General features: G+C 36.2%; 1 protein-coding gene across 8 annotated transcripts in view; it reads left to right on the top strand.

Moving 5' to 3' along the window:
• The window catches only part of LOC131438337 (cystinosin homolog), a 44065-nt gene continuing 18356 nt past the window's right edge, over window positions 1-25709 (top strand). For 2 of the 8 annotated variants that reach the window (XM_058608283.1, XM_058608349.1), the window contains exons 1-2: window positions 1-285; window positions 1518-1673. The gene's annotated coding sequence lies outside the window, so the exon portion shown is untranslated. Of the gene's footprint in view, window positions 286-1509; window positions 1674-16666; window positions 16983-25709 lie in introns of those variants that run through there. The other 6 variants (XM_058608318.1, XM_058608308.1, XM_058608298.1 and 3 more) reach the window with 6 other exon arrangements.

Below are 25709 nucleotides of genomic sequence, written 5' to 3'. Positions count from 1 at the left end.
TTGTTTCGCTATCGAATGGGGCTGTTCTGATAACAACCAAAACAAAACATTTTTCTAGTTACCAATCAGCTTATCAAATTAACGCCTCTTTGTAGATATGAATACTGGAAATCCTAAACAATGAAATTAGTATATTGTTAAGATATGAATGGATTACATCGAAGTGTGTGCAAAGTAGAAATTAATCCATAAGTGAACTTAATGAAGAAGTGCTAAAGTGTTGAATTTCGATTGTGTCTGTTTGTTATTCTGTAAGAATTTATCAAAGTTTGAAATCGCTAATCTGTAAGTTATCAATTATATACTACGAGATGGTGATCACTACCAGTGTTGCGACTGAATGGTCAATAGAAATGCTAAAATACTTGATGTGAAATTGTAAAGTGTGGATAAACCGCAAATTTACTGTTGGGCGAAACTAAAAAAACATTTTTTTTCAAAAAGATTCAATATTCTATACCTTGAATAGTCGTTAGCTGTTTCTTCGCATATCAACCTGGCAATGCTCAACTATCTTGTTGAAACAATTAACAACATCCTATCGCATCAGATGAAAGTGCTGATGCCGCTAGTCGTGTTTCAAGACAACTCTGATTTTTGGCAATGTTTTTACTTACCGGTAGATACACAAAATCTGACGCAACATCAGTCCGAAGTTACTTGCGAGCCTATTCGGAAAGAGTGTTTGACTACTGCCAAGCGATTACATATATTTGAATTTGATTTCGCTTTCGTATGAAGCTTATAATTTAGCCTAACATTCACATTGAGATATTCGTCTTGAGCAAAGTAAATGTAGCGTTTTAGCCTAGTCATCGATTGTGTTCTTGCTCACTTTTCGACGTCTTTTGCATATGACTTGCACATTTTTGCTCACAATGATGCTTTGAGTGCCACTATATTTGGTATTTCCATAGCCGATGTCTATAGGCTTGTATATTTAAAATAATATCCATCCGGTATTTGACAATATGACCTTTCAAAAATTTCCAAAACTTGCTATTCTGTCGCAGTCATTTTCCTATCAATAATTTCTTGTGGCGACCTTGTTTCGGCAAACGATGCATCCTGGATCCGATGCAACTAATTGGTCTCAATTTGCGTGCGTGTTCTACCCGTGCGTTCCTATGTTTGCTGTGCGGTAAACATTTGACCTCTTTGATTGATGTCCATCTCGAGCGATCTTACTAAAACAGTTGCCATCGACTATTAATAGAACCTGCTGACATGAGGATGACCTCGCGAAAATACCTCGTCTCTCTTTAGCGTCCTTTCGCGATCACCATCGCTTCCGTACCCTATGCTCGGCACATAATTGCAATTTCTCAAACTAATCAAGAAGTTAAATGGTCTGTGGGGACGCGCAGCAATTAGTCTAATCGAGCCGAACCGAATGTCTTCTCTGTTTTTTTTTCGCGTGTGTCGTCTATTCAGCCAAAGTCGATAGTGAATTTATCATGCCGGCCGGCCGGCCGGTCTGTTTTCCGCTAACTCGGTTCATCTTTTGAGGTCCTCAGCGCATCTCGATCCGGGAACATCAAATAATGTTCGGGCGCCATAAGAAATCCATTCAATGAAGTGCAGTGTGCGATGCAGATGTAATCTTTATGGGAAAGTGAATCGTAGAATGGTTAAGCATCAACGGCTTGCCATTAAGAAAGGATTTGTCATTGGTGAGTATAATATAAGCTGAACATTTTTTTCATTATAATAAAACAAAAATTTTCTTAATATCACAAGTCTTACTACTATCCGATACTATATAATTATCTCAAATAGTTTCAATACATAAATTGAAATGGCGATTGAAAACTGAATAATGCCATTTTGGTTGGGAAAAGCTAAATGTTGTCAAAATTAGAGTGATTACTGCACATCAATAGTCACTACAGATGTGCAGCGATTACGATGTAATATCACAACGATCTCAGTGTCGTTTTAAGGGTTGCAATATTACACGAAAAAATGCATAATTTTCTATCAGAAGCTGATGTAATATACTCAATACGTTGTTTTGATGTAATCTGAAATATTTCTCGAAAATTATTGCATTTGATGTTCAGTACGTCTAAAATTTTTCACATCGTCTAAAATCAATTGAAAATCACATTTTTTTACAATTTTTTTTCCTGTGTATCCGAGCTCATCGGGTTTGTTTTCGGGTTGGGTTTTGGCTTTGAATACCCGACTTTCTAAACCCGAACCGTAACTGATGATAAATAACTCTTCTCGCTCGGGTTGAGTTGCGGGTGGAAATACCCGAAATGCTGAGCATCTCTACTCTATACAACCGATCCGAGCATTTGGCACTATGTATTACTATTGCTAGAAAGTATTTAAATTTGCAGAACAGCCTAACAATCACTGCTGACCCTGCTAACCTCATTTTTTTGACATTTTAATTTGTCAAAGTAATAATACTACTCTTGAAATTCTCAGCAACAAACAATGTTTATTTACTTCACTCGTTTTGTTCACCTTTTGGCTTCCTCTCCGCGCGTCTCTGATCAAAACAGGGTCTCTATTGCATACATCTATTGTTGACATTCCGTGCCGGTAACGGACGTGTGAATCGCACGTAATGCTACCCACTTGATAAAATCATCCTGATCCGAATTGAAGTATGTGAAGTCTGATGATTTGTTATCCAGTTCTGCAATTGCTCACCCATCTTTCCTGGGAAAGAGACGATCTTATATTTGTGAAATACTCTTCATTGTAGATATTATACTTATCATTATCCGGGACCGGTGAAACGTGTTAAGAACAGGTGGGTAATTTTACGTACCAGGGGGAACGACCCACTATTCTGAACTACTTCTCAATTCAAATGAAGATGTTATTTAAATACGACATAACATAGCGTTAAAACGATTTTATCTATTATTCCGAAATTCAAACATATGTTTCTATTATTATTATTATTATTATTATTATATTACGATTGTTTAACGCTCAAATTTTAAATTTTCGGTGGACCTTTTAAATTGATTGATATGATGTCAGATGAATGTGGTACTGACTTTAAATGACACCCATGGTACATCGGCCAACGTTTTCTTTCTACTACTACTTAACTTTTGGTTTTTTTTACAAAATTGGGTACAGCTAGAGCCCCGCCCGGCTAAAACGCTCCTTCTTTCAAGATTTTTGTGAACCACGACAAAAGGGCCTAACTGCAAATGACAATTTCTCTTTTTTTACTTTTTCTTTCGCGATTTATCAAACTGATTTATATTTGACGCTCTACTCTTCGCAAAACTTTCAAGGTAAAACTACAAGCTTTTGATTTATATTAGAAACTTTAAAGAATTTGCAATAATGGCTCCGTAATAATCAAAAGAGAAAGTAAACAAAGAGAGGCTCTCATTTGCAGTTAGGCCCTTTTGTCGTGGGACGGTCGAATTATCGCCTGCTGCAAAATGTGAATAAACTGAAAGTATCATTAGTCAGCTTTCTTCTATATAGATATTCCAAGGGGCATGTTGCATCATTGTTTTGGGGCATGATGTCTCTTATTGTGGGGCATACCGTTGATTTGTTGAGGGACATATTATACGACTGGTCGGGCATTATGTTTAAGGCAAATAAAAAAACTGAAAATGTGATCGTTTTGAAAAAAGTGTTTTTATGAACCAATTTACTTTACTTCTACCAGAATCATACTCACATTCTCGATGAAACTACACACTAAGATTCAATTCCGTTGATCGGTTATTTTTTTAACGAAAGCTTTCGGTAATCAAAAGAAATTACCGATATTTCGGTACATGAACGTCATTTTACAAAAATTATGAAAATTTTTACCGGACGATCAGTGTTACGCATATTTTCATTACAGAATTCTGTAAATATATATACAATTCATACGGTAAATCTGAATAGTCTCCGAGTACGGTAAAACTCTACCGTCCGTACGGTAAAATAATCTTCCGAAACCGAACTTCTGTAAATACTGATTGTCGTGAAAACTAACTGTCAAACAGTTGATCAATGTTCAGTAAGTGTCTTTTTATTAACCAAACGAAAAAAATCTTGAAGAGTTCATCGAATGGATTGAGGTACAGGTGCTAAAGTTTTTCAAACATTATAACCACTAACATAAAAGCTTTTTGTTTACTTATAGGCAGAGAATAATTTTGTATCACTTGTCCACTTGCTGCCTACACAAATCGTTCGAGGGTAATTTCTGGTGGACTCGACGGATTGTGCAGTGTTTTGGAAGGTGGAATAAAATCATAGCCACAACAGGTTGGATTTTTTTATCATTCGTTTTTGTGAACATGTGTTGTTTTATGAAAACCAGAACATAAAAGAATTTTAACCAAAGGAAAACAAATTACCGAACTATCAGTTAGATCCATTTGATTTACAGTTTACGGTAGTTGTTTGACAGCTCACCAATTACCGAACGATCGGTAATCAATTTGATTACCGAACTGATTACCGTACGTTCAGCTGTTGAAAATTCGGTAAAAAATTACCGAATTCTGCGAAATTTTCTAAGTGTGTATGTTAATACATTTAGAAATATCTCAATGCTTCCTTAAACGATGCAAACTACTTTACCCTACCTGATTTAGATTTTATAGTCCTTTAAAAATATCACCAGTGCAAGAACTGTTAAAAAAACATTGATGTCAAAAATCGGATAATAAATACGGTTCAAATCTTTGCACTGGAATTATTTTGCACATCTGCACCTTGCAGTCGCGACACAAAAGTTTGAAGCCATCATTGTATCAGATTTCATTATAAAAACTGTAACTAAAACTGGTTACTCAGTACTCGAATCTACAATTAAGATTTACGACTTTGCACAACCATCGATATCTTTATCTTCATTATTAGCGGGGTAAACATAAGAGATTATTGTTTTGTCGTCGAGTCGGTGATTCATAGTATAGTTGTTGAATGTTTGAATATTGACCGGAAAAGATTCTTAATGTCGATAGGATTTTTGCTTTAATAACGTTTAAATATTACGGAGTCATTACTGCAAGTTTCCAATATAAATCGAAAGCTTGTAGTTATACCTTGGAACTTTTGCGAAGAGTAAAGCGTCAAATATAAAATCAGTTCGGTAACTCGTGAAAGAAAAAGTAAACAAAGAGAAACTGTCATTTGCAGTTAGGCCCTTTTGTCGTGGGACGGTCGAATTATGTACGATTCAGTCGGTCCACCTTCTTCCGTCACCGTCACCGGAACGTCAGCGTCTGTCAAAATAAGTTTAATGCTTTTTTTACCGGAACGTTCACACGCTCCGTCCGTCAAGACGTTTCGTGACGGTGACGTTACGTGTGAATGTCTCCATAAGAATGCATGTAATTTATGTTGACGGCAGAGATGGCAGATTTTTTCATTGGAAATCTGTATTACTCTGTATAAAAAATCTGTATTTAGCTGTATTCACAAATAAAATTAAATTTCAATGAGCAATAATTCTTTCCATCTTGGAACAGAAAGGTCAAAATCCACAAAAGGAATGTAATGCCAAGACTTTGCTTCTCGTCACTGCATTCAAATAGTAATAGATTGCTCATGCGAAAAAGCTTTTTTTTGCTTCTTGGGAAATCCGTGTTAAATTTAGAAAATCTGTATCAAATCTATTCTGTATGCGCATGTAAAAATCTGTATGATACAGATAAATCTGTATAAATGGCATCTCTGGTTGACGGTGACGGTGACGGAGGTTGACCTTGACGGAAGGAGACGGATCGTCTGAATCGTACATTATCCTGTTTACTGATGAATCGGTGGTAAAGTCCTAAGACAAGACCTGACAACTGGTGGGGCTGCTTTTGTTCCAAAATGGGCCAGTTTCTGATTGGCTGATTTTGATGCTGCTACCCGCACATTGTGAAAAGAAAAAACTTTTGCAGGGTACGCGAGCAATGATGCCAAGTATAAAGAAAATCAGAAAACAAGTTTATTAAAATGTATCGAAAGTATGTTTAGTTTTACGAGAAGAATGAACTGTTGTGTTGCACACTGTGGTCGCACTAAGCATTTCTATCCAAACTTGACTTTTTCCGGTTTCCAAAAGATCCGGTAGTACGTCAACAATGGATTCGATTTTGCATTTAACATGAGATATTTCGTGTTTTGCCATCAAAGCTCAATTAATTGTTTTAAGCATTAATATATAATAAAAAAATGCATTCACCGAAACATTTTTCATGTTTATTTCAAATTAAAAACCAAGTCTGAAAATTTAAATTTAATAAATTTATTTTTCTTAGCATGATTTGTAAATATGGCTACACTGTAGCTGATACGTTGGTAGGGTAACAGAGGTATTTTGGCCACTTCATATATTTTGGCCCACCTAACAAACTTTATCGATTTCATCGGATTTTATCGATGTTAAGTAACTCATTTTGCATCAATTTGAAGCTAATCACATTAAATCACATTTAATTATATTTGGTGGATATTTTTATAAAGTGGGCCAAAATAAAATCAATCCTAAGTGGGCCAAAACACCTCTGTTATCCTATTTATTCCACAGGGCGAAAATGACGAGAAGGATGATTCGGAAGGAAGAATAAGAAGCCAGTTGTCAGGTCTTGTCTTAGGAAAAGTCTGTTGAACAGAGATGACAGGTAAAAATCTCGAATATCTTCAGGCAGGGTTGCAAAAGTCTGTAAATTCGAAAAAATGTCTTCCGGCTTTCGTTTCACTATAAAGCATGAAACACAAAAATGGGTTTGGCGAGCGAAAAAAACCGAATTTTTTACCGAATTTTCAACAGCAACGTTCGGTAATCTGTTCGGTATTTGAATTGATTACCGATTGTTCGGTTATTGCTGAATTGTCAAACAAATACCGTAAACTGTAAACCAAATGGATCTAACGAATTGTTCGGTAATTTTTTGTGTTTGTTTCCTTTTGTTTAAAATTCTGAATTTGAATAGATTTTCGGATTTCATAAAACAACATACATTCTAAACTTACGATTAGGTATTTCGGATTTGGATATTTTTCTTAGAAACGAGTGAAGAAAATTCGAGCCAGTCGTGACTACGGTGCACTATACATCCACGAAAAAATATAAAAAATGTCTACAAAAAATGTAACTTCATTTCCCGGTTGACTGGAATTATAAGCGCTTTTCGGAGATTTGCACAACCCGTCAAGTCCACCAGAAATTACTCTCGAACGAAATGTAATGTATAAAATTGGAAATTATTTTCTGCCTATAAATAAACCAAAAGCTTTGAGTAGTTCTAATGTTTTAAAAACTTGTGCACTTGTATCTCATTCCATTCGACGAACACTGCAAGAAGTTAGTTTTCACGACAATCAGTATTTACAGAAGCTCGGTTATTGGAAGATTGTTTTACCATACGGACGGTATGGTTTTTACCGTACTCGGCGACTATTCAGATTTACCGTTTGAATTGTATATCTATTTACAGAATAGAAAAAAAAAGTTTGAAAACTTTCATAAAACTAATCGATCGGCAAAAATTTGCATAATTGTTGTAAAATGAATTTTATGTACCGAAATATCGGTAATTTCTATTGATTATCGAAAGTTTTCGTCATTAAAATTACCGAACAACGTAATCGAATCTTGGTGTGTATAATATGTTAACATTAGGTGAAAAAAGCTTTATTTATAAAACAAAAACTCGTCGCCTTTGTCGTTCAAAAGTAGTTTAGCATCGCCTTAATCGAAGCATATATCCAATCAGGTTTACACGAACATGACATAACCTCACAAAGTCCACTGAATGAACATCATTTGACAGCTAACTGTGATTTGTTTACACGTTAATTTAATTCGAACACGTGTTATTTGAAATATGAACAAACCACCGGTAAATGTCAAATATGAATATGAGTTTATTTGTGATGTCATCTTGTAAAACCTAATTGCATTGCGGTTGTTCAAAGGAATCTTTCAGCACATCTTGGAACAACATGCAATTTTACAATATAAATCCGTGTTGTCAGTCTTTCCCGTTTTCGGGATTAGTTTAGTTTTTGTGTGGGGCTTGAAAATCGAATGTTATTCCGCTAGGTTCAATTTTCTTATCCAGTACCGATGATGACTAATTGTTGGTTAGCACCCTTCCACGAATATGACAAAGAAAATACTCTAGTTTTATAGCGCGGGTCTGACCTTGTTTTGCTTTTGCCGGTCAAGAAGTGCCTAATCATCGTAGAGTTGCACTTTTCAACTGCAGTTGAAATCGCAAACGAGAAACGTCATCAATCAATGGTACGGTAGAATCAACCGATTTTGCGTCAGATTAAAAGTTGTGTAATGATGAGTTCGGTGACGTAGTACTACGGACACCGTAATCGTGTGATAATGAATCAAGCTACGATGGATGGACGTACTCGAGATTCGTCACGTTGTTATAGTGGTGGTTTGAGTCAAGTTACGATGTGAAATATCTCCGAAAACCGTTCGAATTTCTCTTCAAAAATGTTCGCTGATCTTGCATTTCTCACTTATCGACAGACTTAAAACCAATTCATTAGCAAGTTGTTGTGTATATTTATAGTTAGTATATTGAAATGAGCCATTCACGAGTGAGACTATACTCACATTGGCTGGCAGTCGACTGGAGAAACTCATGCCACTAAAACTAAGTCATTAAACCACACTTGCGTCAAGTGTCTCCCGAACAAATGATTCAAGTTTTCACGTGTTATGAACTGCAATTTATAGTGTGCACGCTTGCAGTGGTGCGCTTGGGTTATTGAATGAAAAAAAACTTGTTCGAGTTGATCGCACCGGGGATTATCCGTTGTTTTACGTTCACTCAATTCTTGGTTCCACAAGAACAGGGAATCCCTGACGTATCTGTCGACGTTTGTCGAGTTCAGTAATGAATTTTGGAAACCCCACTGGGCAAATCGATGTTTCAGTAGCCAGAAATTCACTCAGAGCGGTAGATATTAGAATATTTCTATCAGTATGGAAGCAATTGAGTAATATATGGTATTAACTCAAAACTCGGTGAAGGTCGACAATAACCGGTACCTAATAACTACGGGAACGTCTGATAAATGGAAGCTGTCGAACGTATGATTGATGATCGAAGATAAATACTGTAGCACATGTCAACTTGAAGTTGTGTTATACTAGCTGCTGGAATTCAGGATTCATACACGTGTTTTCCGGAACGTTTTGCATCCGGTCGTGTGCTTCGATATGCTCCATTTATTTTAATCCCGTTTTCAAATCGGTGAGCAACTTTACTATTTATGCAACCGTGTTCCCACAAAGCAAGTTTTGACGAACCGAATCTTCAACCTCAAACCAATAACTTTGCAAGTAACTAAATCGCGTTCGAGCGGTTGAATATCTGCGAAGCCATATTTTTTCCTCGCTTGCAACAGTGCGAAAGCAGTAACATGATATTTATGCGGTGCTCTATGTTGTGCCCTATTTTAACGAAATATCACCTTCGTGGAAGTCCGTCTTTCCGTTTAACTATCGTAGATAATGTTGATGTTCCGAGCCCCGAATTCTTGAATTCCAGAAAAGAGAATCGTCAAAAATGTACATTGTTTTAAACCTAATCTTTTGTTTGTTTATCTGAACTCTAGAATGTGCCAATTCCATCATCGTTTGAGTTCCCCACTGACAAACAGTCTTTCACATTCTGTTTACGCGTAGTTTGTCCATCAAGGAATATCGCAAATCGGTGCTGGTAACAAATTAATCATGGTTGATTTAACAGTTTATGCTTCCGGTCGCCACTAGGGTGGGTAGTTGTTGGGTAGTAGGGGAAATACTATCCACACTCAATGACTGAACAATTTAAATCACATTTTTTCTTAAATAGCTTTCACTAAATCATAAACGGGTGTGTTTTAGTTTGTGTAATTCTACGTCCGCAAGAATTTTATCAAAATTAGAATGACTTAACGATTTGGCATAATTTTAGACTACAAGGCGAGTGAGGAAGAATTTCCTTTCCACTAGTATCGAAACCGTTTTGGACTGGAACCCCTAATTTTGACCAAACGTTGTCGTGATGAAAAATTACTTACTTTTGTCGCATTTTTTAGCCGTTTTACCGTCAAAATCAGCTTTGAGTGAGTTTATTGCTTAGATTACTTGAATGTATACATAGGCATTCAGATCCCATCTTATGCATAGTGTGACAACATTTTACGGTCAATTCAGTCGTATGATTTAGGAGAATGACTCCCAATGACCCAGCAAATTTGTCTTCTTTAAAATCCGAAGCGTTTTTTTGTATTCAATGTCACTTTTGAATAGTTTTGCACACGATTTACCGATATGTTCTGCATCATACGCTTCCAAAATATTCATGTTAGAGAATAGAACCAATATATTTCACAAATGACGCTTACTTGGCTTAAAAAAGGAATTCTTCAAAACACTTTCTTTGAATCCTAATTATGAACAAGTTTATTTGAACAGCATTTCATGTTCAATTTATATATAGTTTTGAGCCAAGATAGGAGAAGTTCTTTGTTTTGTTTTTCATTTCAGCTCTAAATGACGGTTTAAAATTTTAAACACACTTCACCCTGTTGTTCCGCAAACGGAAGTCGGATCTGAACAAATGTCAATCGCAGTCTATGAGACCGCAAATCCTTTCATTTGAGTTTAAGTTTGTGAAAATCTACTCAGCCGCCTTTGAGAAAATGGAGAGTTCCGTTTCTGAAGTTTTTGACCACTATTTCCGGTACTTCCGGAAACGGAAACTGGGAACTAGCAACCTATGAATTGGAACAGTTTTAAGCCAAATTTAGAAGAATTTTTTCGTTTTTTGCATAATCGCTCAAAATGACGATTTGCAATTTCATACACACTTCACTCTGCATTTCAGGAATTTGGATCTTGATAAAATTCTACTTCAGTTTATCGGAATTTAATACTTTTTATTTGAATCAAAGCTTATAAATATCGGTTCTGAAGTTTCCGAGAAATTGGAGTGATTTCCGGTTTGAAATACAGGATTAATTTTTCCGATACTTCCGCAACTAAAAAGGAAGATCCATTATACCAAAAATCAATGTATTTGGTCATCAACTAACTTTCAATTTCAATTTCAAACCTAAGGTCGATCGGTCTGTGAGAAATCGAGTGCACTTTTTTTATGCACATTTTACTTCGATACTCTCGATTCGAAAGTTCAATCCGAATAAAATTCTATTGCATCCTAGAGGACCTGGAGACCTTTAGTTTTCATTTAAGTTTGTGATCGGTTCAGTCATCTCTGTGAAAACCAAGTGCATAACATGTTTGTTAAATATACTCATACTTCCACACACATATACAAACAGCCATTTAGCGTACTCCGTCGAGTCGAACTGAATTGAATGCTATATGATAAATGGATCTCCGGCTCAGTGCTGTTAACTGTTTTTTTTCCAAAAATCTGTATTTGGCGGAAAAATCTATCTGTACAATATCGAAAAATCAAACATCAATTTAGTGCGGAAACTGCGACCAAAAAGAAAGGTCGCTCGACCTGGTTTACCCAGTATTTATCTGTATGATAATTGAAATATCGGTATTTGCAGAGAGCATATCTGTATTCCTGTATCGAGTCCAAAAATCGGTATAGTTGGCAGCGCTGCTCCGGCTCTCGGTTAAACTAATACGATATATGAGAAAAGCAAAAAGAAAGAGAAAAAAGAGAAATGTTAAATATATCGTGAAAATACCAGTACTGTTTTATTCCAGTGGAACTTGTTGAGGTGAGGTATTACATGATGAAATTAAATCAATCTCATTCTTCATCTCAAATCTACTTGCATTTATAGTTGTAAATGAGCTGCTAGAAACTCTAATAGAAATGCTCGCGTATAAAGATGCTACGCTGTTTTCAGATGTCAAAGTAATCAAAATTTTACACTCCTATCCGAAATGTACCAGCATCATTCATTTAGTTCCTCGCGGTCGAAAAATATGCCATCAGATTAGTAAAAATCGAAAAAACTAAATAGTTTGGTTCTTCTTAGGATCAATAAATCGATCAAGAAAATGTAATCACGATACTAGAGTCCATTGAACCAAACAAACCAATACTATGATAGTCCAGTATGCCAACGAGTGCCAATCTACCGAAAAATTTTCTATCCGCACAATTTTCTCAGAGATGATTAATCCTCATGGCTCATGGTGAACACTTACGGTTCAGAGACATAATCGTAAAAGTGACGCAAATGACAATCTGCACTTTCTTCTATGCGCTCAAATTTCTTAGAGATGATTGAATTTTCTTAGAAATGACCGATCTCGACAATTCAAGACCCGTCTAATAACCACCATCAGTCCATTGATCAAGCTTGTAAGGCTTATGATGAACAATTGCGGTTTCGGAGATATAATCGTGTAAGTGACGTATCCGATAAATCGCACCTTTTTCTATCTGCACAATTTTCTCAGAAAATGACTAACTTTAATCACAGACATCGAAGTAGAGATTTCAATTTGTGTAATAAACTTAACGGTTGATTTAAAAGCAATCACCAAGTAGCAATTCTCCTATAGATGCGCTTCGAGCAGTCCGGTAGTCCCTATATAGGCTCTAGTGTTCGAGCTTTCATGCAATGTTAATCCATGCGTTCAAAATCGTACGCAACATTTTTACCGTATTTTTACTTGTATGCTTCACACAGTTTTTTTGAAAAAGTTTGTATTAGCTTGGATGTCTGTTCTCTGTACTTAAACTTACTTTATAGCTACAGTGTAGTAACCGATCACATTCAAATGGGTTATGAAGAATATTTCCAGTTCTGGTCTCGTTCAAATCGTATAAATGACTTAACTGACGGCTCAATTAGGGCTCAACTGATTTAGATAATTCTAGGCCCGTTTGGTAGTTGCAATGTGTTCTCAGATCAAGTGTAAATAGATCATGACGGGGACTTTCGATTTCCCGAAGCCGAAAACCGTTTATTCACCTATCCAAGAATTTTCTCGATGATGGCTTAACCGATTTCGACATACTTGAGCGCGTTCGAAGGCTACTAGTGGATTATTGTTCGATCCGATCTCGGGCTCATATGCATAGACCCATGATTTGTCGCCTGTTACGATTTTTTTGACGTTTTTTTATGCATATGTTATCCATCGTTCATGAAAAATTGAATTAGAATTAAAAGTGGAACGAATGCCCAGGCATGCCTGAATCTCACGTCACATGTCGATTCTTCGAAACAGCATCCATGTTTCTTTTGTCGTGAATACGACTTACTTTATTATGGGGCGCCTTTTCAAAAATTACCCCCTGAGAGAGTGATAAATTTTTGATCGTGAATATCTCTTGTTGTATCTAACGTATCAACATAGTTTTTGCTACATGCCATCGGAAATATGATCACAATTTTATAATGAAATGTTCAGTTGTGTGACATAATCTCAAATAATTCAAAATTAAACTTTTCTCAAATATTTGGTATCAACGAGTATCAAAGAGGAAAACACATGACGCTTGTTTGCCTTTCTCGTATTTTGAAAGCTCATAGTTCAGTGATCTGTAGAAGGATTTATATAATCCAACTACCAATAGATTCGAGAATTTTCAACTAGAACGTATATTGCAAAAAGATTGAAGTTTTTCATTAGTATACAGATTAATCTGTATTTTTATTAAAAAGAACTATACTGGTTATTTCATAATATTTCATTGTGTTTCAGAATGTTTAATGTAACTAATCTGATGTTTAGTTTAGGTGTTTCGTTTCAAATTCTAGTAGTGAAAAAGGGGAATGCTTGCATTATTCATACAATTGATCAACTAATTGATATTCGGAACAGTTAAGGAGCATGCCAGTTGTTTTCGTATTCACGACATCCAGTTATGTATCTAACATTACCCACCCTCTTTTTTACACAAGAGCTTATTTTGCATTTCTCTCACGAAATTCGTCCTGGAACGTACAACGACCTTGATTAAATTCGAAAAATCATCGAAATACAGTGGCCAGCGATGGTTCTTCACCACCGAAAGTTTTGCCTAGTTGATAGAAACAAATTTGTGGAGTTAAACCACGGTAAAAATCGAAATGAATCGCCGAACCGAATTTTGCAACTTACTAGAAAACACACAAGTAAACTCAAATGATGATAGAGTGTCCTGAGCACGCATATCATTTAAAGCATTTTATTATACGATGCTGATATCAGATTTGATGTATTGAAATAAGTGGTGCCAAATCACATGACTTATCGAGCAACCCTCGTACTTGACAGGTTAATTGTCCCATGACAAAATCTCCCATCCTTACAAGGAAAAAAGTGTTGCCAACGGTTGATGATTTTGGCAAATGTAGTGATATTGTGATCAAAGCTATTTTAAAACTTGTAGCAATGCTCAAATGTAGTGAATGGAAAATCAAGTTCATTTGAGTTTGGTTTGATTTAATGAATAATAATCTGAGATTAAGTGTATGGCTTCTAGTTAGCGTCAGCATTAGCATTAGAGATCGCCCGTGTGTTACTACTTCGTTATTGATCAGAACCAATTGAGCTTGTAAAATGTTTTTCTGAAATAACTTACTTGGGAATAGCACGTCGTTTCACATTGTGTAAACTGTATTGATCTCTGTATACCGACGCCCGCCACGTCAGAATTGTTAGTTCATTGCATGTTGCTACTAAAAACCGAGTAATCTTCTGCATTTCATCATGCATCACAGGAAGAGGTTGTTTGTTAGAAAATTTTCGAATAATATTATCTTGTGTTTATTGCTCTGGGTAGCCGGCTGCCGAGAATACGTTGCAATTTTATCGCGTTTTTTATTAATATGTGCTTCCTACTAAAATACGGAATTTCTTCGTAAACTCGTAAAACTACGGATAACCGGCTGTTGGGAGGTTCGCTATCAATTCATACATGCAATTCATAGTGTTCTGTTTTTTTTCTTCAATAGACAGTCGTAATACTGGCATTATTCAATGAATATCATTTTTCACTAATCACCACACACTTGCCACAACTGCACTATCACTCAAAATAACTGTTTCGACCAATTACTTTACTATAAGTTGTTTGATACAGATTGAAATTGGACTTTTTTGAGAGCAACAGCAACAAATTCTAGCAGCTAAATCATAATGAAGATCTAAAATAAAACTGAAACTGGAACTAACGTATCGCCAGCAAGCCGGTCTAGTTATATAGTTTTCTGTCAAATTTAGAAAAGGCATACGCTGTCGTTCTTTTTTTTTATTTGAAACACGAGTAAAACACTGCTGGGGCTGCCAGTTTTTTGTTATAAAATCCAGATTCAAATTTTAAAACTGACTTAAATTATACATCTAAAACTAGAACATTACTGAATATGCCCTTAGGCATCGCATCGTACTCCCAGTGATGCCAGCTCTCTCCTTAACCGCGCGGCTTCTACGAGTGTGTAAAAATTTAAATTGAAACAAAAATTTGCATTTTATTCTAGAAAAACTATGATCTACAGACTTTGAAATATGTTCAAATTAGGTTTCTTGATTGATTTTTTATTTGACTGAGATGAACGTAGACCGTTAATTATATTTCGAGAACTGGCCACACTAATGTCAATAGCGAAAATCTGGCAACACCAAAATAAAGTTTGACATTTTTTAACATAAACGCATTCAGAACGTTTTCATGTACAAGCGCTATTTGTGTTGTTCACAGTGAGTTAAAAAAAAATCAATTTGGCTAAAAAATAGAAATTTCAAAAGAAGGATTTCATTGGATTATTTTTTACAACTTTTGACGTGGATTATCTCAACAAGAGTGTGTCGATGAACTTAGGCGATGAAGCACCATAAAAAACCACTGTATATCGATGGTATAGTGAATTCAATCGTGGTCGTAGTTCGGTCGCCGACGAATTTCGTGAAGGTCGTCCAAAATCAGTTGTTTTGCCAGAAACCATCGATGCTGTGCTTGAACTGACAATGCAAGATTGTCATGTGACATACCGTGAGATAGAGGCATCCTTGGGCATTAGTTCCACATGCGTGCATATAATATTGCATGAAAATCTGGCCGTAAAAAAGGTTTGTCCTCGTTGAACGCCAGAAGATGCTGTTGAAGCATCAAAAACCATGTTTTTGAGGTACCATCTTCACAGTGCAACGCATGCAAAAGTGTATCGATCATCATGGAGAATACTTTGAAAAACAGTGAGGCCATTTGCACTTAAAAAATGTTTGTTCTTATTCGCTATTCCCGAAATATAAGTAGTGCCCCTCGTATAATAGTTGTACTCATTTAGGGGCCGCTACTTCAGATATAGCGGGCGAAACACTGCGCTACACCGTTTTTTACATTAAAAGAAAACTGGCATTCTCAGGGCAATCCTTTTTGGTTAGCATACAATAGACTTTCTATTTGTTAAATATTTATGAAGACGGATAGAATCGATTTCAAATTCGATGGAACCCAGTTCGTTTCATGTCCAGAACAGTTTCTTTCCCTTCGAGCTCATCTTATCCGATAGATCACTTGTCGATCCACCCTAACGTGGGCCCGTTTCGCTCTCACGTCTAATTCTTACAAAACTTTTGCGGTCGATGTCGCCTATGTTATCCCTGCAACAACCGCAGCCGCCGCCACCCTACCTGTCAAAAGGCCGGCTGTCGGTATCTGCAGTATATCTGTTTATACCCGCACATAAGCAAAGCTGACTGGCAGTCAGTCAGTCAGTCAGACAGGCAAGCAAATTTGCGCGATTCGTCAGTATCAATTCGCCGCTCGTCGATGACTGACGGGTTTATCAGCGGGCTGCGTACGCTAGCCTACTGCCGAATCACGCGGAATTAAGATCATCACGCGTCCTCGCACCGGCCGAGTTCGGATATAACACTGTTTAGTTATCAACAATTCACCCCAGTTGCTGCTCAAACTACGCACGGACAGGTTGTGCCTTCGACAGGAACTCCGAACTCTTTTCACCAGGACAAGCGTCTGTAGTACGGCTTCCTGGAACCCGAACGCGCGATCTGCAAGGATTTCCGAGGACTAAATTTACACTCTACATCATAGGTGAGCAGAACAAACGGCCTCTAACGCTGTGAACTGAAAAACCTGCTACCTGTTTCGTGAATGTATCGTATTTCTTCTCAGTCATTCTATCTACCGATTAGTGTTTTAATAGACTCACGTTGCGTTGATGGCATTGGGCCATTGGATGAAGAAACTTGTAAATTTGGCAGGTTGCACCTAAGTGAAGGTATGTGACCGGCATTCATGGACATCGCCGAACAGGATCTGCACATGGATGAGAGTGAGAGTGAAGTTGTGCTGCTGGGAATTCGCGGAGAGAAGGAAATAAGTGTGTCTGCACAGGTACCTCGCGAATTCCATATTAGCGAAAACGAGGAACAAAAACAAACCGGCTAAGGTCGTATTGTTGAATAAGGCTAGGTTTGTGCGCGGGTTGATCGAGAAGTTTGCGGGAATGTTTTATTCACTGCTGACTGCTAGCCAATGTAGACTCAGCTGATTCGGGGTGTTATGTGAGTTTATTTATCCAAAGGTGATTAACTTAAGCCTACCTGTTCAAGTAATTGAAACCTGCCAAATAATTTTTTTTCTGTTAAAATAATTTGGAATCAATGGGCAACTTTGCAAATAGCAAGTGCCCACGTCAGTTGTTTTGAAGTGGAACATTTTGCTAACAAAAGGCTTACAGAATTTCTACAGACTGAACGTCAGCGGGTTTGTGGGTGTTTTGAGGATGGATGTGCTTCATGTCAAGCCGCGCGTTTTGCGGAAAATAACGCAAGATAAGCAGACAATTGCCCTGTTCAAGTGATAAAACTTTCAATTAAATTAAATACTTACATGGCATCTGATTGACGTTTGTTTGAAGTCTATTTTTCAATTCGCTTGATTCCACTGAAAGTGATAGTGGGAAATATCCATTTTAAATCCTTTTCAAATCGTCCGAATAATTATCGCTACAAGCTCTATTACAAGTGTGTCACGTTGAGCATTAGAACATTATTTAACGAGAGTTATAAAATTTTGTAGTTAGATATATTTGAAGTTCACGGAAGTTTGTGTATAAGAAAAGTGAGACGTACGAAGCAGTTGTTACTTACAAACCGTTTTTTTTTGTCTTAATCAGTTTTAGAGTTGAGATTTATGTTAGGAAAATTCTCATTATTGAAAATGTCCATTCAGCAAAATATGTTATCGAGAAAGTGTTTTTTATCCAATGATTTTTTGGATAAATTGACTGATTCTAGAAAACTTAGATTCAAATTAAACTCCTACAGTCTCATCGAAAGGTATTGAATTTTATTCGGATACGACTTTAGAAATTATTGGGTTATAAATGTAAACAATTCAAATCCCCTTAAACGTGACTTCGAAATGGAACTCACGTTGATTTTTCATACACACTTCAATGAGAAGCAGCCTTATTGAACCGCTTTATAGTGACCCTAAACTTTATATCATTGGGTTTTGTCCTAATTTTTATCTGTACCCAATAAACAAAAAGATTAGAAAAATACTGATGGATGAAACAGCATACATGATAACTTGCGTAAAAATTACCTTCAAAACGGAACTCGAATCTTGTTCAGTGGTTCAGAGTATAAGGTACTGGTCTAACAAGTCAGATGTCGTACTTTTGCGTCCTGACTAGTGTCCGTTGGGTCGTAGCATTGGTCATGTAATAGTTCTGAAGGTCAAGTTCAACATTGGAATGCAGTACCCTGACGTTGCTTGAAAGGGGCTTGAACCAGTAACTCTCTCTTCCGGCTACTACTGTGGATGTCGTGTGGATGCTGTATAGAAAACAATTTCAGAATTTCCCGATCGAATAGAACTTCCGTGCAGGTCCAGAATTTGTTTATTTAGCTTTGGTCTTAATGTTTACTGGATTAAGTTGAAAAAAATAACCAGTAATCAATTTTATGCTTTACAAGACCAATGCGTGACTTAATTTTTAGGCTTGCCCTTGTTCCATCATTCCGCGAGAAAACACTTCCCACGCCATTATTAATCTGATATATCTTCTGTCATCCGCTGGATATTGATTTCTGCGATTTTGTGTGTTTGAGCCTTTTTTTGTCGTTTGGGTAAACTAAGATTTCGTTTGACACTGATTTTTCCAGCACGTTTTTCTTATACACGATCTTTGTACTCGGTTTTCGGAATCAAAGCGGTTTTTGAATGTGTGGATTTTGAGGAGAATATTTAAGCTTCTCTAACTAAAAATAAATTTTTTAAAAGACGGACTGTTTTTCCAAGGTTCGCTATATCACTTTTGGTATAAAACGGCAGATTTTTTTGCCTAGCTGCATGCCAGACAAGATGTTTTTTTTTGGAAAACAAAAACCCAAAAGCAATGTTGAAGAACTGTTTCCCTTGCAGCTCAGGGTTGCGAGAATGGTAAATGCGTAAGCACGAAATGCATAAGAACGCAGGTTCGAGTCTTGTCTCTAAGTATGCCATGTTTGTTCAAGAGACTTTTAAATCTGTTTGTACGTTGTAACATTGCCAATAACTAAAGTTTGGTATAGTGGCTTCACGTCAAACCAACTAAACCTAAGTAATCATTAAAAAAGGCGGGTGGGTAATGTCAGAGACTGGATGTCGTGAATACGAAAAAAACTAGCACGCTTTCTTCACACTTCCAAATACCAGTTATTTGATCGATTCTGTGAATTGTGCAAGCTTTCTCTTATTTAAATTGTAATATAATAATATTATTAATAAAGATAATAAAAATAATAATAATAATGATAATATATATTATTATTACTTCATAATTAGTTTCGAAAGTTCCGTTTACCAAATGTGGATTTTCAGCGGTTTTAAGAAATTGTGTCCTTTCGCAACATTTAAATCTGTATTTTTCAGAAGATAAAAAAATACACATTAATCTGTACATGTGGCAACCCTGTTTCGCACGGCATATTTCCAAACGACACCCATACTAGTATAAAGATGTGTTCTACATCAATATTTTCACTTTCGCATTGCGTGAGAGCCTTGCCGTCGTAATTGAACGTGTTAGTGACGGCGCAAACTTTTTCAACTTCCATTTTGATGAATCTGGTGCTTTTGGTACGAAATAGAAAAAATTCTATAAATTCTTCAGCTGACAGGCTTCTGGTGTGGTTTCGCGGTGTGGCCGCCCCGGCTGCGACTGCCGCTCGCTTCATTCCAGGCATGAAGTCTTCGGTGTTGCTTCCACAACTTAACTGAGCAGCTCTCCCTTGACGACTGATGATTTCAGCTGGTAGACTTCTGGTGCAGTAACGCTGTGTGCTCGGCCCGATGTTACTCTCGTGTGTGTCTTGCTTCACAAAATGATAGAAAAAGTGAAATATTCAGCTTTTATATCGCTGGAGTAGCACATACTTTGTTCTCTTCTTTAGAAACCGTTCTGATTGGCTGATGCTGAAATGGTTCAAATCAGACAGGGTTTTCAATAGTGTACTATTGAAAAACTGCAATATTGTTGCAATATACGTTCAAGTTGAAAAATGTCGAATCTATTGGTAGTTAGATTATATAAATCCTTCCACAGATCACTGAGCTATGAACTTTCAGAATACGAGAAAGGCAAACGCGCGTCATGTGTTTTCCTCTTTGATACTCGTTGATACCAAACATTTCAGAAAAGTTTAATTTTGAATTATTTTAGATTATGTCACAACTAAAATTTTTACCTTAAAATTGTGATCATATTTTCGCTGGAATGTAGAAAAGTTTATGTTGATATTCACGATCAGAAACTTATCACTCTCTCAGAGGGAAAATTTTGCAAAGGTGCTCGTCGTATTCACTACAAAACAATTGCTGGTTAATTTTCCGTAACAATCTACCTCTGGTAGTGAAAGGGTAGATAATCGAATTTACCAGCTAGTTGCTTACGGATATCTTACTTCTCATGCCAGAGGAACTAGGCTACGTTGTCCACTTGAACACTTAAATTGATATTTTTTATAAAATTAAGAAAAGAAATTAATTCAAAGTAGAATGCAAGAAGAAACGATAACATTTAAAAAGCGTAGAGTAATTTTTCGGACTGTCGTTTTGTAGAAATATATTCTGCCTATAGCCCGTCCACGTTTAATTTCAGACAAGAAAATAATAGCAGTAGAAATAATTCACACATAATTCAACAAAAACGTTTGTTTATTTCAGAGTAATAGAGGTTTATGTACATTTAATCAATTAATTATTCAAGTCAGATGTTAATCTGGTGAAACTTTCTATCGCCATTAGTTTCCGTACGGTATCCTTAGATACGACCGTGGTGACGATTCTCCATCTTCTTTTGAAATCATCAGTACCATTTGCTTGCTTTTTATGGCTTCGAAGAGTTGCCTCTTATCTAGAGCCCAGTACTTCCTAATTAGAATTTGGTGGATTGGCACGTATTTGACCTCTCGTACCTTGTACCACTCCAGCACGGATTTTCCATAGTGACAGACAAGACGCTAAATCAAGCCAACACAGATCCACCTCTGTCTTGGCTTCTTGCTAGCAGCAGCTTTAACAGACATTATTCATTGTACGCATTCTTATTGATAGTGTTAGTAGAAATGAAACTTTTAGATTTCGACCACAACTACATACGGCTTGTCCAATCAAATACTTCTTCTTATAATTATACACCTTTTTTGTCCGAAAATGCTGGATAATACCGTTTCTTCGTATTGTGGCATAAAAAGCAAGACCCAAAAGTTGTTTTAAGTCTTCAAGCACGTATTTAATTAATTTCAGAAAAAAGCAAAATTGCATTTTTGACAAAAGAATAAGCATGCAAATTTTCCGGCAAAAGTCTGGCAACAATGGAACAACCGCTTCCGGCAGAGAATTTCGCCTAGCAGTTATTAACAATTCAGTTTCTTCCGGATTCTTGCCATACAAAACTGGCAGAACCGTTTTGAATCGGTTCTACATTTACAGCGCCTTTGGTTTTATTTTTTTCCATTAGATGTACAAATGAAGAATGATTACATTGCTTCTGCACTACTAACCATGGTATGCAAGGCTTCTTCTCTCAATATACCAGTATTTTCATTTCATTTACCTGATCTCAAGACTCGTTTTCATTTTTGGATTTACGTGAAGGATTGACGAATATCAGATGAAGTCGAACAGAAGAATAGAAGGAAGACCGATCTTGCAAGACGTGATGTAGCGAGGGAATGATGCATTTTCGCTTGCAAAGTTTTGAAAGCTGCCGAAGTCTTGCCAGGCTTCTGCCATGTGCCAGAATTTCTCACAAGTGGGATACTTTGTTGTTCTAAAATTGATCTAAATTGTCTTTCAAAAAGGGCTAAACTTTTTCAATCATTTTTTTTTTCAAATAGTTGACGGAAAATGACAGAATTTACAAAAAAAGTAATATACTAGTGATTTTCACAGAATTAGTCAAATTTTTCAATGAAAAAACTTCCATATCGAATCTACTTCAACAATTTACCAAAATAAAATCGAATAGTAAACTAAACTGGAAGCCATTATCATCCAAAAATTCAATGAATTTCAATTTGAGAAGAGAATTCACTGAATTCTGGTTGCCCCGATATTTGCAAAAAGTATCAGTAATGGACAGACAAAGTTTTAGTTTACAACACTTTTTTTCTGAAACTATCCGCCTTATAATCCATAGAGAGTTGGAAGGGATAATAAGCTACCTAGGGAGAAATATTTTAAATTAGAAATTGAATTCAAAAGTGGTGGTTAATTTTTTCCAGTGTATCATGCGAATACACGAATTTCGCGCAAAATCGTATTCGGAGTTGGCAGCATATAGACTTTATCACAAAAAGCCACTTTGTTAACTTTATTTTTACAAAAATTGATTTAGGCTATCTTTTGGACAGACAAGACATTTTTACCAGTTTTTTGCACTGAACTAGTCATTTTTACCAATTTTTTGCAAATAATTAGATTAGCAAAGTGACAAAACCTTAAAAAAATTGTTGTGATTTTGATGTTTTCAATATAAGTCTAATTTTCGATTGAAAATACTGAAAAAATAACTAGTCGAATTTTACACTGAAAATAAATAGATCCTAAAAATTTGAAGTCAATTTTGTTCCAGCATCGTTAATTATGTTCCCTGCCAACCTTCCATATATTGTATAATGGGCGTTTCGAAGGAAAAAAAAGTTTTTCTAACAAAAACTTTTTCTTATCCAGCACTGATACTTTCTGCAAATATCGGGCAACTAGCAATAGGATATACGGTGAAATTTTCTCACAAATTGAGATTAAAGTTGCAATCTTGAATGATTACGACTTTCAATTTAGTTTAGTTTTTATTAAAAAAAGACACTGGATAAAAAAGTCACTCTGGACAAGAAATAGTTTTTGTTTGAAAATGTTTTTTCCTTGAATGCGCCCATCTTGCAATGTATGATCGGTTGGTAGGAAATCACTCATTTTGGGACAAAATTGTATCCTAAGTAATAATGGTTTTGTTTTGTAAATCGATTTTAAATTATTTGAATGATTTTTTTTTCAGTGTAGGACACGATAAAGATTTTTTTCAGATTTAAGATTTTGTGAAAATCACTAGTATAACACTTTTTTTGCCGGACTTGTCATTATCGACAATAACTCTTTGGAAAAAATAGATTAAAATGTTTAGCCCTTTTCAAAAGACAGTCTGGATCCATTTTGGACCAAACAAAGCCTGCAAAGTGACTTTTTGGGGCAACAAATCAAGTTGATGCGAAATTCTTCATATTTATAGAGAAGAGGTTTCATAACATAATTATTTTTTTATGTTTCGAGAGTGGTTTGAACCTGGAATACATTTATTTATTTATGAAAATCTGAATTCTTCTACCAAGCAATTCATCATAATATCACACAAAAACGTATTCTAAGTTTTGTGGCTCAGTGTATTTTCATAATCACATAATCAATACAAGGAAGCTGTCGTACCGAAGAAACAGGAAAGTGAAACCGAAAGGAATAAGCGAATAACACACAATATTGAAAGGAGGGACAAAAAAGCATTACTTTCGTTACACATTAAACTTTCTCATATCACTCATATTCTCATATTTAAAACGGTGATATTTTGTAAAAAAATTTCAAAGAAAACGAAGTGAGTTTCCAACTCTATTAGTATTAACCAACAAACTCTATTAGTTTGTATTCAAAATATCGTTGGCATATGTAAAATTTGGTCGCATCCGAGAAAAAAATCAGTACTTTTTTATGAGACCCTAAGACCTTTCTGTTGATGTTTGTAAAAATCTGTCAAGCAATCTCTGAGCAAAACCAAATAGATGAGCTATTGAAATACAGTGTGGTTTGTGGATTATGACAATTGTTCTCATCTGCACACCCCTCGTTTCGACGGTGATGCCCACCCAAGTAGCTGCATAGCTGGCATATTGTGTACACATTCCAAAAAACTAGCTTCGTAATTTGGCGATCCCGTCAGCGCAATAATACGTGGTATGTGTTCATGATACTACAGGTACGTTTGTACTTGTTCGATTTTCAATGTCATCCGGCCGACAGCGCTCCAGCCGGTTGCGAACCGGTTGAAGTATGTATGTGAACCATGTGATTCGATCAGTTTTATCAATGGATCTGTGTTTGGCTTCGGGGCTAGTTCGTCTTATAGAGCGCCTTTTGAGCGGACTAGTCCGGGGGCGGTTTTCTTTCTCTTGAACCTCTCGTACGCCCAAAGAGAAATTACCGGTTGTTGTTGTTGTTGATTCGACTAATTAGCAAATGATCATTAACGAAGGTTGTAGTATGCATGATATATTTTCAGACAATCTCCGCAAATGGTGTGTGCTATTCATAGGTTCGAATCAGCAGCTGATACTGGCTATCATATGATTGGTGGTGATTGTTTTGCGACTTAATTGCCAAAAGTATTTCTTCCCAATCGAATATCCGTTCACTTGGCTTACTTGGCTTACTTGGATACTTTCGTCATTCACACTAACGGCGCTGGAGCGTACGAGAAACGAACGAATACAGATTGCATGGAATAAACTATCATAGAATTAACAGAATTAACACGTATCTTTCGGATTTGAATGTAATGTGTATCCGATACCGAGCTAAATATTGATGGATTGAATTTATCGTGTCGCGTTGTTCGTTGTCGAAAAGATTGGCGCTTGCGGAATTTCAACTCACACGCACCTACGGGTTTATCAAACAATTGTCAATTGCGTTCGAGCATCGAGAATCCACTGATAACAACAGCTGATAGGTACGATTATCTTAACACATATTGTATTACAAACTGAAACGTAATTGAGCTGGGTAATTCCGAAATCCGAGGACGATGGTCGTTACGGTAATCAACAATGGAAGGTCGGTAATAGACCATTCAGTGACGTTGGAATGATAGATATCATTGAATCAAAACATTAGACAAAATCATTATTTTGACTGGTTTTATGTTGAACTACATCCTAATTCGGCATTCAGACAGTATGTTGACATAATACTAAATGCATATTCGGGTGATGATCTTAGCTCGATACTGCTGAGTGTTTATTAAATCGATAGTCCCACGACAAAAGGGCCTAACTGCTAATGAGAGCCTCTCTTTGTTTATTTTCTCTTTTGATTATTACGAAGCCATTATTGCAAATTAGAGAATATATCCAATATAAATCGAAAGCTTGTAGTTTTACCTTGAAAGTTTCGCGAAATGTAAAGAGTCACATATAAAATCTGTTCGGTAAATCTTAAAAGAAAAAGTAAACAAAGAGAAACTGTCATTTGCAGTTAGGCCCTTTTGTCGTGGGA

Source organism: Malaya genurostris, chromosome 1, assembly GCF_030247185.1.
Source record: "Malaya genurostris strain Urasoe2022 chromosome 1, Malgen_1.1, whole genome shotgun sequence".
Lineage (NCBI taxonomy): Eukaryota > Metazoa > Arthropoda > Insecta > Diptera > Culicidae > Malaya > Malaya genurostris.
The sequence above is the reverse complement of the archived record's forward strand: the minus strand, read 5'-3'. Positions and strand labels throughout refer to the sequence as shown.